The sequence below is a fragment of the Thermobia domestica genome, chromosome 12, assembly GCF_964235325.1.
Source record: "Thermobia domestica chromosome 12, izTheDome1.hap1.1, whole genome shotgun sequence".
In the NCBI taxonomy this organism is placed as follows: Eukaryota; Metazoa; Arthropoda; class Insecta; order Zygentoma; family Lepismatidae; genus Thermobia; species Thermobia domestica.
In genome coordinates, this window is record NC_137465.1 from 53,871,843 (window position 1) to 53,884,323 (window position 12,481).

Here is a 12,481-nt window from a genome sequence, read left to right on the forward strand (position 1 = left end):
GGAATAATGAACGCAGAAAATAGGGAACTTTGTGCATTCTTTGTCGATGGTTAAATTTCTTTGTACTTTCTCGGTTGATTTCTCCACACTTTCTCGGAACTCTATGGCTAAATCTTAATTTAATAGTGAACATAGTGAATAGTACGCTATGTCGAAGCAGATAACTGAATGATCGGAAAGTTACCGTACGTAAAGCTGTACTGTTCCTATAATCGAAAATTTTATTGACATTATTATCAGAAATCACTTCAACTTTTATAAAGGTTCTAAGTTGTTAGTACCTTCAATGTCCCATCTTGTTTATTAAAATCCAAAGTAACCATTGTAATACTTCTGGAGATAATTTGAATGTCGAATTATCACAGTATACACCTCATGATCCAAACATTCGCACATCAGAAGTCCCATACACTAAATTTGTATTTGATTTTTTGTCCTTTTTCATAATACGAATACAAAAATTAAGTAATTATATTTTGTTTAATTACAGTTTTACCTGCAATTTACTTATTTATTAATTCTAATTGATAATTTGTTGTATTCGTATACTGTTAACTGTCATATACATCGGTCTTTTTCGCAATCCACCAAGTTTTAAAGAACTGGATACTGAACTAAAATGTTGCATTTATTGGTTAAAACCTAGTGTGTAGATTGCCTGCCAAATATAAATTAGCTTCTGTAACTAAGATGTCGTACGAAAATATAGAATTAAACAGAAAAACTCTTATGTTAAGGTTCGAAGCGATACGCACCATGGTTATGAAGATTATTTCTTAAGAAAAAAGAACAAACACAACGTAGCCTCTGTGGTTAGGTGGATAGAGTGGCGGATTCGTAGGTATTTTATTATTTTGACACCACATCGAATCCCATCCTATCCCATCCCATTTTTTTTAACAAAACATTATTGGAAGTGTATAACTTTGATGTTAATAAGAACCGAAACAGTATAATAAGGAAATAACTTATTGATAGTATCCTTTAATCGACGTATTTATTCAGTATTAGAATACGTGTACTATTGGAAACAGTTATTGTTTTCAGTTTATGGTCTTGTATGTTACCTGCCCGTTCTTGAACAGCAGACAACTCACTTCGGATTTGTGTGTCAAGAACAGGAAAAATAACATACGCCACTTTGACAGTCTTCCCAAGTTTACCCCTTGTTATATCGACATGACGTTACATCGAATGATGCTTGTTGTCGTGAAAAAAAGGAAGAAAGGAAAAAGCTGATGTCAAATTATCGTTTGTGTGTGTGTGTGGGTGCTTGTGTTTTTTTTCTTTTTAGAGTATTGACTTTCTCCCTCTCTCTCTTTTTTTCATATCCACAATTGCAAGAAATTATGACCGACCTTTGTGGGTTTATTGGCAATAGGACGATTTATTTTGGATTGCTAACAGACGACATTTTTTTAACCATTTGCTTTAAACTTTGGCTTTGTGGCTCTTAGCACTCACGAAAGGTCATTATAAACTATATAAGCAGTTCCCGTTTTCACCGGCCGCTGAAAAGATATTGGGGAAGAGAAAAGTGCTTGCCGTAAAGATAATGAAAAAAAATTAAAACAAAAAATTTATAAATCTTTATAATACACTGTAAAGTTACGAGCGATTACGGCTAAGAATTTAACGTGAGATTAAAATTACGAGTATTATGATTAAACAAATAATATACAATAAGTAAACTGCAAGCAAATTATATATTTAACAACCTGAGTGCTTAAAAACAATTACTTTATTTTTAATTTTTATTTTTTAAAAATTATTTACTTTGATTAGATGGCCTTTTTGATTTATAGGAATGATTTTTTTTAAAATTTTATTTATAATTTGCGCTAGCGGCAACGAATGAGAGTAGGGGATAATTTATATAACACTTGCGTTTTATTATGCACTGCACAAGGAGGGTGAGGATTGAGTCAGCCGCAATTTTTTTTGGACTTTTTTTTATTTTTTATTTTTTATTTTTTTTACAGAAATTTGGTTTTCTGTAAAAGTCAAAAACTAATTTGAGTGTTATGCTTATATTTACTAAATTCTAACGACGACAAAAACACGATTTCAAAATGCAAACATAGTTCTGTGTAAGGAATGTTTTCGTTGAACAAAGCTAAATTATACAGATCTATGTATGCGGAACACGAATATTTCCAAAAGATAGCATGAATATGAACGATAATCATACCATATTTCTACATTATATAGTAGCGTGAAAAACTGATATTAAAATGTTATAACAAACAGGCATAAGCTTTTTTTCTAGCACGGCAACACATTAAACTTAACTCATTAAATTTTAGGAATTACAAATTATCACCTTACGTGTCGTTGTATTCCTATTCGTTTTCACGTTCGAGCGTCGAAAGAAGAAATTGTAGTAATAGTGATAAAAATCAAATTCGAGATTTCAATGAATTCAAGTTTCACGCCTCCACATACCGAAAAAGTAATTTTCATGTCTGTCCATCTGTTCGTCTGTTGGTTCGTCACGCTTTTTCATGTATTCAAATAGAGGCCATACTGTTCGACGTATCTGGACCGAATTCTAGACATGAAGTTTTTATAACACTTTAAAAAAAACTAACTAACTATGTGGCCTATGGAACCCGGAGGTTCAATGCCGCGTTCACAAAAGCTCTCCACTGACTTCTATTCTTAGCTAACTGCATCCAGTTTCTACTTTGTATTCCAATCTCTGCGAGATCCATCTTAACATTGTCCTCCCATCTGCGCCTAGGTCTTCCTAATGGTCGTTTTCCGATTGGTCTTCCAGTCAAGACTTTGAAAGCATTTCTACTTTCTTCCATTCTAGCTACATGACACGCCCACCTAAGCCTCCTAGACTTGACGACCCTAACAATGTTGGGTAGATCATATAAATTGTGTAGTTCCTCGTTATGAAGTTTCCGCCATTCCCCATTCCCGTTCTTTTTGGGTCCGAATATTCGTCTCAGGATCTTGTTCTCAAATACTTTCAGTCTATGTTCTTCCCTCAGAGTAAGTGACCATGTTTCGCAGCCATAGAGAACAACAGGCATAATAATCGTTTTATATATTTTAAGCTTCAAATTCCTCGACAGAATTCGCGACAACAAGAGATTTTGAACCGAATAGTAACACGAATTCCCTGCTTTGAGTCGACATTTAATTTCTTCGTGAATATGATTTCCTTCTCTTAATATTGATCCTAGATATTTGAAACTATCCACTTTACCAAAAGTATTATTTAATATTTTAACGCATCCATAATTTGCTGTATTCCGGTCCCGACGCACTTCCATGTATTTAGTTTTCTCTGCATTTACTTCTAAACCCATGTCCCTGCAAGAGTTTAATAAGATCTCTGCATTTCTTTCTATTGTTCTCCTATCATCCCCTATTAAATTTACATCATCAGCATACGCCATAACCTGGTGAATACCGTTCAACTGTAGGCCCTGGTTGCTATCTTTGATTTTCCTTATAGCGTACACTGAGAAAAATCCATTATCCGGACAGCGGTATATTGTACAAATACAAGGATTCGTTATGTTTACTAAGGAAATCTGTACGGAGCGTACTTTATCCATATATTACATAGGTACTGCCTTTTACCCGCTTAGATATTACATCATGTCTCTGCAGGATGTCTGATATCTAACAATCTTCTGTATTTTACATACGTATACGTATGTTAAATACTTCAGCTATACGTTATATACGTCCATCTGTGTGTAAGATCCAGACCGCCTATAGACACTCTTTCTTTCGCCATGGCTGACGTCATTGAACTACCGTCTTTTGCTTGCGAAACGAGGTTGTTTACAAACGGAACAGAAGAGAGGAAGGAAACCTGGGAAGCCTGGGTAAGTACAATAGTTAACTATTACTTTAGTTAAATATTCCCATTAATTATATATTCTTTTAGTGTAACTTGCTTTAATATAGTACTAAGTAAGTAATGTAGTTTATGACTACAATTCTTACTATTGTAACTCGTAAATGATTGAGGAGAATGGAATGGGTGAATCTGAATTTTGAAAAAACTTTGAATATTAATGTTTTGAAACATATTATGTTTCAAGGTAGCAAAATGAATGTTATGTGTTTATTCATTCCATTTTATATGTGACGATTTATTACTTGGTGCAGATTTACTACAGGACTGCTTAACATAATTGCTAATAAACCGTTTTCAGCGCGGAAATTTCCTTGTGTAGTGAAGATTTAGGATTTAGATTTCTGGGCTTTCGGCATCAATGGCCTTGTTACCCCATATGAGGGATGACTTTCCTCGGCGAGTACACTATCCGGGGAAAGGAAGGGAAGAAAGGATTGGGGAAGGAAGAAAACGGCCTGGGACCTATATGTTAGGTACCACTCCGGCATTTGCCTGCTGTGAATGAGGAAAACCCAAGGAAACCTCATTCAGGATGGCTGGACTTAAAATCTTTTGATACTTTTTCGACCGAGTTCTCCCCCGGGATCGAACCCGGAACCGTTCGCACCGAAGGCGAGAGCGCTAGCGACTACCCTACGCGGGGCCACTTGTGTAGTCTAGAAAACTCATTTTTACTAGGATATTTGCAAACATTTTTATTTATTTTTTTTTTTTCTTTTAGTTTAACGCCCCATGATTGTACATCAATGTAAGAGAGAAGGTGACAATGAGATACATGATAATGGTGGAATCAAGAAAATGTAAGGAAACTGGAAAGTCTTAAGAATAACCACACCTACAGTGTTCACCAAAAGGCTATTTGTCGGGAGCAGGAATCGAACCAGGGACCTAACGCGTCAGAGGTAAGCGCTCTACTACAAAGCTTTCTTTTGTTTAAAGAACTTGTTTACATTGAAATATATATATTTTACGAAGATACTAACATATTTTACAGCCTCACTGAAATTAAAAAAAAAAAAGTAGTCAGGGAGAGTTTACTTGTGAGATTTTTATTTTTTAATTTAATTTATTTTTATTTTTATTTATTTTTGCTTTGTTATGTTCCCTAGTTAATTAATGTTTTGGTTACTGAAAATTAAAACCTTTTTAGTATTATTGTTATGTCATCACTTTGGAACCAAAAAAGTTAGATTTTTTTTCTTGTGTTTTCATATAGGAAGTTGGTAAGTTTGTGCCTTAGCATTGGTTTGGTTTCTAGAACGTAATTGAAGGTCATGTTGAGTTGAGTCTTGGCGGGTTTAGAGTTCGTGAAGTGTCAGGCACTGCTTGTGCCCCTGTCTTCTGTCTGTGATGTTTCCTGGCTTTGGGCTGTGAGGTATTTATGTTGAGGAATACCAACGCAGGCCGCGTGATATACAGGTAGCTTCAACAGCTACGAGTGCCAGATGTTCATCTTTCGTTACGGCGTGACTAATGCAGTATAGTACTAGGTTCAAATTCTATGGGTGGTAAAAATGGTCGTAGTGTGGTAAGAAATACAACGTAATTGTTATTAGTTTATTAGTGTTTCTTCATAGTATAGTTTCACTATTTCTAGAAGGAATTAAGTATTAACGAAGTAATAAATAAGCAAAAGCACACTTTGATTGGCGTTAACTATTTCTCATACTCCATTGAGAATGTTTTGATCCTCAGTTGCGCAAACATCCAGTGTGCGTTTTTTTGTTTGCTTACACTGCCTTATAGATGAGCTCCCTCGTGGCTAAGTGGTTAGTGAACACGCCTTTGGCGTGGGACACCCGGGTTCGATTCCCGGCCGGGGGCCGCGGTGGCTCAGTGGTAGAAGGTTCACCTCTGGTGCTTGGGGTCCCGGGTTCGATCCCAGCCCCGCCAAGTGAACCTTGTGGTGGACAAACACCGTGTGCGTGGGTTTTCTCGGGGTTCTCCCGTTTCCTCCCACTTTCTTCATTCCACTATTTAATTCATTACTCATCACCGTCTCCATTAGCCTAACCATCATAACCGTAGGACATAAAACTCAAAGATTTCATTTCATTTTTTCGATTCCCGGCCGGAGCTTATGTGGTTCGGATTCCACGTTAATCTGTAGGTCCACGTCTCATACAGCCTTGCTGCTGAAAGGAACGTTAAAATCAAATCAGCACTGTTTTACAGATGCAATTGTTCGATTCCGAGTTCGAATGAAGCTTTTTACGGGCAGGGGGCGACTTTTATATATACAATCCAAGGATTTTAGTTATTAGTCAGTGATGCAATATATAGACCTATATATATTACAAAATTGAAAGTGACTATGTTTGTGACTCTTAATCTCTTAAGAGCTGCGGTGGCTCAGTGGTGGAGCGTTCTCCTCCGGTACTTGGGGTCCCGGGTTCGATCCCAGCCCCCGTCAAATGAACTTTGTGATGGACAAACACCTTGTGCGTGGGTTTCCTCGGGGTTCTCCCGTTTCCTTCCACTTTCTTCATTCCACCTTTCATTCATTGCTTATCATCAGCGTCTCCTTTAGCCTAACCGGCATAACTGTGGGACGTAAAACTCAAAGGTTTCATTTCATTTTTTCTTAATCTCTTTGGAATCTTGTACTTAGGTTCACAGCGGAAGCGACGAAATAACTCGACTCATCCATTGTAGCTCTCTTCGCAACCAGTTTCCAAAATGTTGGCAATAAGTTTGCGAAACGGGATATGACGACTCCAATTTTGGGTGAAAAGTCGCTATAAAAAATAATAGAGAAATTCATTGTCTATAAGCATTGTTTTAAAGTTGTAGATGTAAACTAAACAATATGTTCTACTCACTGGCGCAAATCCGTGGGGGGGGGGTGACGGATACATGTCCCCTCCAATCTTGGAACTGAGGGGGACTTCTCCCCAATAATCCGATTTGAAATGTGTTTTTTGGGAGAAATTTGATTATTTTTGTCCGATTGCTACAAAGGAACGTGAGATAAAATAGATGTCCCCCAGAATAAGCCTCAAATCTGCAGCCTCCCAACGCTGAAAACAACTCTGATCCTCCACAACATTGTTTTTCAACTTCATAAGTATTTTGGACATCGTCAAAAAAAAGTATGGTAACGGTCTTACCCCCCCCCCCTCCCAATGTTGAAGACAGATTTGCGCCGCTGGTTCTACTCACATCTTTGTAAATAGGGCGCAACCAATCCTTTAATTCAGGGATCATTTTTTTGTAAAAGAAAAAGTGCAGAATAATTAAAAGACCCCAAAGGACAAATATAACAAACATCTTCTTCGCCTTTATTCACGCAATCTATAGCTAATCTTGTTGCTATCGGTAATGATGTATTACGTGTGTTTCTCAACGGAAACTCTGCGAACTAAAGGACATCAAGTTTGTAGTTGTTCTTCGTTAGAGGGCAAGGGTAACATAACAATGCAGGATTGTGGGGCAGTGAGTATGCTGTATTTCCAAACTCTTCATCAGTTGCGCTGATTAAAACAAACAAACAGAAAAAAAGAACGTAAAAACTGTTTTGAACTAATAATGCTTCTCTACAGATGAACATTTTGTTTGGAGCAGAAAGTCGCTAAATGTGTAAGTAGGTAAATCGTCATTTAAAAATCACCCAAAAAAGTCTCCAATCGGAAAAAAATATTTTTTGTCGCTATCGTAGGGCGACCATACGTCCCGTTTTGACCGGGACAGTCCCGTTTTAGTGGCGTGTCCCGGCCGTCCCGTCAGTAGATCGAAAAAGTAGTATTCGTCCCGTTCTATGTAAATGAAAGAAGTAAATAACAAACCCAGTATCTTTACTCCTTTTAAAAGTATTAATAATTAATAATAACAAAGAGGCAAAAATTGAACTGAAATTCCCTATATTAAACATACTCTATAGTTCGCAGTACTGCTCGAAAGGCAGCAGAGGTTTTAGCAGTTGGTTGTGTGTTGAACAAATTTCAACGTGTCTTTCCTTTTTCATAAGTACCCGTTCTGTAACAAAGAGAGAGAGGAGGAAATCTGATATCAAGGCACTGATAAGAACAAAGGTAGATCTAAAAGTCTAGGGTTGCAAGAACCTGTCCCGTTTTTAACTGAAAATTTTATGGTCAACCTACGCTATCGTTGAGGTCGAATTCCCCTTATTTAGCGACTTTACCCAAAATTGGCAACATTGACCCCCACCGAACAACAACCAGGGTTGAATTCAGGGGGTAGCCCGGGGGGAATCTCCCCCCCGAAGAAAATTCATTCCCCCCCGGAGAAACTCCCAAAATTTCAGTCACAAAATGTAGAAATTACTTCACCCAATTATTTGCTTTTCTGTCCGTGTACGTGCAGACGAAATCCGATCTCTCAATATACATATAAATGACGCAGACCCATTCTATATAAATGTTAACATGTAACATCTAAGATAGAATACCAAATAGTGAATAAAACTTGTATTTCTTAACGCTATGACTGAGTTTGGCAGAACATGAAATTGTTAACTGTTGAAGAAAGGTTTGTATTTTAGTAGGTACTATACTCTCGCCCTATATTATATATTAGTAGGTAGCACTAGCACAGGTTGAGATACGAAAGGAAAGATAGGGAAGATCTTTCGATCATTCCATATAATCTCTCATGTCAGCAGACTTCAGTTCTTGAAAATATACAGTTCCTACATTATTTGAAATAGGGCGCCTAAATCCCATTTCTCGCATCGGAAGTAACAGACGTAAATGTGTTTTACGATTGTTAAAGTAAACACATCTTTCTTTAATTAAAAATAATTCAGTTAAAGGGTGAGATTCAGTGGGCGTCATTTAGAGGGATCAGGGAGGAACAGTTATCCCTCCTTGATTAGAGACTTATATAGAATTTATCAATATGATAATAGTATATAAGTGAAAGATTGCTATTGAAGGTGGCCAAGATCCTGCTCAGTGCCGTTCCATGGGGGAGGGGCAAGCGGGGCGACGGCCCCGGGCGCCGAAGTAAGGGGTGAAAAATTCGGGAGGGAAAAAGAAAAAAGAAGGAAAGAAAAACAGAGGAATGAAATACATGTGGACATATATAAAATGAAAGGAAAAAAGTAATGAAAAGTGCTCAAAATCAAGGAAAAGCAGGGTTTACTTTTTAAAATTTTCCCACCTTTGGCGGCTGGTCTGTCGACCTCACTCATATATACGGGGATGCCGTCGTATACTCTCGCGCCAAGCGCTGATTTTCCACGACACGGCACTAATCCTACTGAAGATTTCGTCAACTAAACTATTGATGTATATGCAGTGAAGAAACCAAGGCTAATATGTTTGATTTAGAATCAGAAGTGTGAGAAAGAATGATAACTTTTTATTAAGATATTCCTAAGTATGTTTGTTTTAGGAGAAAAAATATTTCAGTTAATTTAAATCTTTTTAAAAATTTTTACATTAGTAACAAACAGTAATTACTGAATATAGGAAATAATAAAAATAGTTACTGTAAATAGCAGTTAAAGTTTAGTCTAAACTATTTTTGCCAGTCTTTATTTAATGTTTTAGATGAAATCAAACGATTGTTTTCTTAAAATTATAATCTCATTGAATATTTATCAGCAATTAGTCTCAATATTAGGTAAGATGTGTATGTGAATGGAATTGTTAAATATGCTGCTTTCTTGAAAAAAATACAGAAAAATAACCCTCCCCCGAGCAGTTGACATTCCCCCCCGGGTGTAAATGTCTGAATTCAACACTGCGAACAACACCCCGTTATCTTTAGCCTAGCCAGCATAATAGTGGGACGTAAAACTTAAAGATTTCATTTCGAACAACATTCCCAGAAACCTATTGTTATACCATTCCCAAAACACCCTTTTGTACAGTTCTCCCTATTCGAAAAAAAAATTTGAAAATAGCAGTGTTCATATATAAATATGGAACTCAATTTCCCTGAATTTTCCAGGTTTTCCAGGTATTAATTTTTCAATTTCCAGGTCTAGTGGAAGAAACTAATAGTACGAGAACACATAAATTTTAAGAATACTATATTTATATATTTGAGAATGGCCACCCTTCTCCCCAATGAACGATTGCAATTAAATATTGAGTCACAAGAAAATAAATAATTAAAATAAATAAAATTTAAGTTGAAAAATATGAAGTTGAGAAACCTACTAAGGGAATTATATAATACTTTTGTTCCATACTTGAATACATTCAAAATATACAAAAATATTGGCTTGGGGAAGAAAAAAGGGCCCGCGAGATTTTAACTGATTCTTATAGTACTCGACAACAGAAATAAATTACTGAAAGAATTTTCAAAATCGGCGCAGGTAAACATGCAGAAAATCGCATTTTCATGTACCGGTTCAAAATGGGGAAGAAAAGACGACCGCGAGATTTTAATTGATTCTTGTAGTACTCGTCGAGAGAAATCGATTAGTGAAGGAATTTTCAAAATCGGCGCAGGCAAACATAGAGAAAATCTCATTTTCATTTTCCGGTTCAAAGTGGGGAAGAAAAAAGGGCCGCAAGATTTTAACTGATTCTTGTAATACTCGACGAGAGAAATCGACTAGTGAAGGAATTGTCAAAATCGGCGCAGGCAAGCATGAAGAAAATGGCATTTTCATGTATCAGTTCAAAATGGGGAAGAAAAAAGGGCCCGCGAGATTTTAACTGTTTCTTGTAGTACTCGACGAGAGAAATCGATTAGTGAAGGAATTTTCAAAATCGGCGCAGGCAAACATGGAGAAAATGGCATTTTCATGTACCGGTTCAAAATGGGGAAGGAAAAAGGTTCCGCGAGTTTGAACCGCTACGATGTATGTTCACGAATGTCCCCGTCTTCTCAAATTTAGTTAATTACTGTGACACTGAAACATGTGACACAGAGTCACATTGTGGATGACTGCAATCGGCAACCACTGCACATATACTCCTCCCGCCCCACAGTTTGATTATTTCGATCCATTCCTCACGTGCTAACGGCATGGTTCAACATCTGCAAGAAAGAGGTAAATGTAACGTTCAATTGGCAATAGCTTTTCACCAAATTAAGCTGCATGAAATCTGATTGCATATTTGACATACTGAGAAAATTCTAGTCCGTGGCCATATGTATCACATATCCCATCAATTCATAAAAATTTTGAACACAAAATTACGGTCGTCCGTGTGACGTACTCCCAAAAGGCCTAATGTGTATCACCCACCTCACATTCAATGAAACCACATCCGTGTAGAATTTAGAAAGGAACTTCTTATGATGTATACAGGATGTCTCAAACGTTCCCTGACATAGGATAACTCTGTTATTATCAGAGTTACAACAAAATGTAAGAGGAAAAACATCTCGAAATATGACGTTTTCAATCTAAAGTGAACACTTTTTAAAAAAAATCGGACGAGATGTTTGTGCTGTATACTCTTTATGCACCCAATTTTAAATGAAAATGCAACGTTGTCATTTACCTGGACCCACAACATAAGTGAATGAAGTTACTGTTTGAAACGGGGGCTGGCCATCGACATGTTAGCGTAAAAGACAGTAACTTCACTCACTTACGTTGTGGGTCCAGGTAAATGGCAATGTTGCATTTTCATTTCACATTGGACGCATAGCGAGTGTACAGCGCAAACGGGTCATCCGATTTTAAAAATTCCTTCACTTTAGAATGAAAACATTATATTTGGAGACGCTTTCCAAAGTAGTATAATTTAGTTTGTTTAAATTTACAATTTAATACAAGTAGATTCGGATTTATATGCGTAGGATTTTGTATGCATCTAACTAATGAATTCTTTATTTTCATGCTTAACTTAGTGACTTGGCTTTGGACTGCAACTGATTATTGTAACCCATTATTGCTTGAGAAGAAACAAGATATCCGAATCTTCATTTGGAGAAATCAAACGTCTATTGGAAAGCTGGGGATTACAATCATTAATTTCTACATTTCAAGGTGCGTAAATTATATATTCTGTGTTTGTTGTTAAATTACTATTACTATTATTGGGTTTAGAATCAATCAAGCACTTCATGATATTTTATGGGGATCAAGATGGGTGCCGGATAGATAAGTATTTGAGCGTCAGGCTCTTATTTCTTTTCAATTTAATATTTAATCAATGATTATTTTTCTCCCTCATTATTCCACCAAATCGTATTCCAAGATCATATATCCATTTTTGATCGATATATCCATATTTTTGATCTCTTTCATATTTCTATATTTTCGATTTTTGATATTGTTTATATTTCGATATTGCTGTATTTTTCGATATTTCGAACAAGTTTCGATAGTTTGTCAATATCGATTATCTATATCTAAATTCGGATATCCCAAAGCCCTATCGAACCCCCTCCGAAATGAAGTTTTTGGCTATGGACCTGATTAGGGATGCGCACGAGACAAGACGAGACAGAATTTTTGTTACGAAATTCGAGACGAGATAGAGCTCTTCCAATAGAAACGGATCCAGTTTTCGAGACGAGACATAACTTTCGCGGCACCTTTTCGAGAGGAGACAATCTCAAATCTTTTCTCTTGCGCATCCCTACACTTGATCATGAGGTATCAAAAAAAAAAAAGTTAATGAGAAATACCGGTAACATGTAAATACAATATAGGTAGCT